At 55.4% G+C, this 4,050-nt stretch overlaps 1 protein-coding gene across 1 annotated transcript in view; it reads right to left on the minus strand.

Moving 5' to 3' along the window:
* Positions 1 to 208, minus strand: part of MEGF11 (multiple EGF like domains 11) — a 363,514-nt gene extending 363,306 nt beyond the window's left edge. The window contains exon 1 of the mRNA XM_040493025.1: positions 68 to 208. The gene's annotated coding sequence lies outside the window, so the exon portion shown is untranslated. The remainder of the gene's footprint in view (positions 1 to 67) is intronic.
* Between the last annotated feature and the right edge of the window lie 3,842 nt (positions 209 to 4,050).

Below are 4,050 nucleotides of genomic sequence, written 5' to 3' on the forward strand. Positions count from 1 at the left end.
CCCCGTCTCCCCGTGCCCCCCACGCTTCCAGGCTCCGCGTCCTCGCAGTCCCGGCTACGCCACCTACCTGCTTCCGCGGCCGCCCCGGGCTCGGCCGGCCAGTCGCGCGGTCCTGTCCTCCGGAGCCGGAGCCGCGCCGGAGCGCCGGGCCGGGAGCCGGAGCTGCGGGCTCGGCGAGCGAGCGAGCGAGCGAGTGAGCGAGCCGGCGGGCTGCTGGAGACGCGGCTGCTGCTGCCGAGCCAGCCCCCACCCCCCGCGTCCCTCGGCCCCTCCCTCCCCTCTCAGCTCCCTCCTCCCTGCTCGTGGCTCCCTCCCTCCCCCCCTTCTTTCTCCCGCTTGGGTCCTTTCAGACCCTGCTCTCGCTTGCTCGCTCTCTCGCTTTTTCCGATCTTCCAGTCCCTCTCCAGCTTTCCTCTGGGTTCCTTTTTCTCTGGCTCTGGGTTTTCCAACATCCCTTCTCATCACCCTGCCCCCACCCCGCCTTTTCTCCCTTTTGCTCATTCTTCTCCCATCTCTCTTTTCTCTCCCTAACCCTTTTCTGTGTCTCTTCGTATTTTCTCTTCCTTTTAACCTCCCCCCTCCCCCCACTTCGTCTCTACTGTCCTTTCCCCTCCCTACTCCCCCCCTCCCTCCTGGTGGGTCAGTAACGCCTGCCCTGCGTGCTGCCTCGGGATGGGAGATCTCCCCTAGGATGTGGAGGGAAGCCTGGGAGCCCCCAGGCTTGGTGGTAACAGGCTGAGAAGAGAGAGGAATGGGCCAGAGCTGGAAACTGGAACTCCAGACAGGGGCTTGAGAAATTTCTGGGCGGAGGGCGCTCCTATAATGTCAAACCCCTAAGCAGGCCGGGTTGAGCCAAGCCTGGTAAGATGAGGAAACTGAGGCCCATGAAGAATAGAGCAAGGACTTGCCTCTTCACAGAGGTCTACTCCAGAGGCAGGGCCTAGAGCACCATTGCTCCTTTGATGACGGGGAAATGAGAGGGTGCCCCAAGCCAATGCACTCCTTCCAGTCTCGCTGCCTATCCCAAGCCCCAGGCCCCCAGGGCCGCTAGGAGGAAGCCTTCTCCGCCTTGGGCCGCCTAGCTGCCCCACACAGCACTCCTGGGGGAGAAGTGAGCCCCTAGGAACACTTGGCCCAGGTGTGGAGAAGGGAACCCTCCTCCCCAGCCCCACTCCTCTCTAAGCAATGCCGGACTTACCAACACACTTCTGCTTCTCCGGGATAGAGTAGTAGCGGGTGCTTTGCTTGTGCGATTTGTCTGTTCTCAAACTCGGACAAGAGCAGGAAGGCCCAGACTGGGGCAAAGATACTATACACAGCTCTCCCGGGGAATTTGTTACAAATAAAGCACACAGGTTGTCTAAAGCTTTGAGGAATGTGTGTCTGTAACTGTGTCTGGTCGCCTTGCCTTCTCAGCTCAACCGCTGATAGTCGTCATTCTGGGCCTGATGCGGCAAGTCCCACCTACAGAGGCCTTACCCGGCATTCCCACATTTCAGCCCAGTGGGATCCAGAGGAGAGCCGCAGGGTCCTGATTCCCACGGATCCCATTCGTGCAGCCCCGCTTCGTCAAGATGGGATCGTGATTCTCCTAGTGTCGCTGGGGCCAGAGTTTAACCCCTTCAGTACATGGTACCAACAGGAAGCAGACCCTCCATCCAGCCCTGGGTAGAGACCAGCCTTGGGATATTGGCAAAACCCCAAAACCCCACACAAATATCCCATCAAGTTTCCTGCCTTGGGACATCAAATCCAATAAATAAACCCATGCAGGGCCTCTGCAGTTCACCACTCCCCCCGCCCCCAAAACCAGAAGCATCTGGTCAGGGCTGGGACTAGGGTGAAGCAGGTTAGGCCCCTAGGGCACAGCATTTAAAGAGGCACTCACGTTCAGGGCCGTGCGTGGGCAGAGGCAGCACCTCCTAAAATTCTGCAGCCTAGTTCCTGCTTCCCCCTAATCCTGGTCAAATCTTAGGGCTGTCCCTAACCAGCAGTGTCACCTTGGTCCATCACTAGGCCGCTCTGGCTTTCAGTGTCCCCACCTGACCATGAAGAAGCAGAAAGACAGGTTCTCCAAGGGTTTCTCCAGCTCCGAAATGCTGTACTTTGTGGGCTGCCAAAGGCTAAGAGAAGGGGCCGAACTTTCTGGGTTTGCACTCCTGCGCCACCACTTGCTAACTGTGACACCGGGCAGCCGGTCGCTTCTCTAACCTCGGTTGTCCCGTCAGTAAAGGTGGGAAGGACTACGATGCCGTGAGCCCTGAGGATTAAACCAAATGATGCACATTGTCGCCCTTGATAACTGTTAGCAGTTATAGTATACAAGGTAGGTATGTGCACAGTTTTCCTTCCTCTTCCCTTTTGGATTATATGTTCCACTTCCCGCCATGCCTCTCACCCTCACACCTACGTGGTGGGCACCCATTTATAATTCCCAAACCCTGGTTCTACCAGGTTTGGGAGGTGGGCAGATCTCCCTGGATAACCCTTCACCCCATCTCAACAAGCAAATGCACAGGAAGCAGCCGGCTCCCCACCTCTCTCTCTCTCTCTCTCTCTCTCTCTCTCTCTCTCTCTCCCCCACGCTGCCACACTGCCAGACGTGAATCTCGCAGCTGAGGGTTACTGGCCCCCTCTGCGCTGGGCTGGGGATTGCCTGGTTTTCTGCCATACTCTAAAAAGCCACACAGATCTATAAAGCTGCACCTTCTAAGCCCAGATGGCAGGGCTCCAAGGACACAGGTCGCAACAGAGCCAGGAACACTTTTAGCAAGCATCTCTGAGGGTCGGCTCGGGGTCAGGTTGGCGCCCATGATCCATCATTCGTTTGCCAGTCCCTGAGAGCCTGCTCACGGGAGCCCTGCCCTGCACATCCCACTGCTGTGTAGATGTTCAACCCCGCGACAAGTTTATTTGGAAATTGTGATAACATTTAAGAGTGGGTGCTCCTCTAAATGCATGATCTGAGACAAAAGTCCACTATTCTGAATTATCAACCCTGTAAGTCAAAAAACTTGCACTCAAAATAACATACAAACAGGGAGGGGGACAAAACAGAAGAGGCTCTTTATATAGAGAACAAACAGAGGGTTACTGCAGGGCTTGTGGGACAGGGGATGGGTTAAGCGTCCCACTTCAGCTCAGGTCACGATCTCGCGGTCTGCGAGTTCGAGCCCCGCGTCGGGCTCTGGGCTGATGGCTCGGAGCCTGGAGGCCTGCTTCCGATTCTGTGTCTCCCTCTCTCTCTGCCCCTCCCCCGTTCATGCTCTGTCTCTCTCTGTCTCAAAAATAAATAAACGTTAAAAAAAATTTTTTTTAAACAATAAAAGAAAGTAAAAGAACGAACAACAGCAAAAAAAGAAAAAAAGGAAAACAAAAAGCTTGCGCTCTAATTGGGGCAAGAAGACTGTAAAGCACAGGGGTGGAGCGAGGTGATTGAGAGCAGGGGCCTCAGAAGCAGATGCCTGAGTTCAAGTCCAGGCGCCATCACTTGTTAACCATGTGATGGAGAGTGAGCTACTTAATCTCTCCATGCTTCAGTGTTCTCATCTGCAAAATGGGGATGATAGTAAGATAAACACTGCTATTATCCCCATCTTACAGGGCAGGAGAAGAATTACCTGGCTCGAGTTCACACAGTCAGTAGAGCCCAAGCAGAATGAAATTCATCGCCCTTGCTCTCACCCACTACCTCCCCCATCGGCTTCTCCTCTCCTTCTTTTTACGGGGCTCCCAGGGTCTCTTCTCCCAGGAAACATCTGACCCCCAGCTCATTTCCACCTCTAAACACTTCAGCCTAGATGGGGGTGGAAGATGAGGTGAAAACTCTGGTGACCAAGGTGGGAGGGCCTTCTCATTTTTAGAAATAAATTATCAGGGGCGCCTGGGGGGGCTCAGTCCATTGAGCGTCTGACTCTTGATTGCGGCTCAGGTCATGATCCCAGGATCATGGGATCGAGCCCCACATGGGGCTCCGTGCTGAGCATGGACCCTGCTTGGGATTCTCTCTCTGTCTCTCTCTCTCTCTCTCTCTCTCTCTCTCTCTGCCCC

Source organism: Herpailurus yagouaroundi, unplaced genomic scaffold, assembly GCF_014898765.1.
Source record: "Herpailurus yagouaroundi ecotype Mexico unplaced genomic scaffold, PumYag 184, whole genome shotgun sequence".
Classification (NCBI taxonomy): Eukaryota; Metazoa; Chordata; class Mammalia; order Carnivora; family Felidae; genus Herpailurus; species Herpailurus yagouaroundi.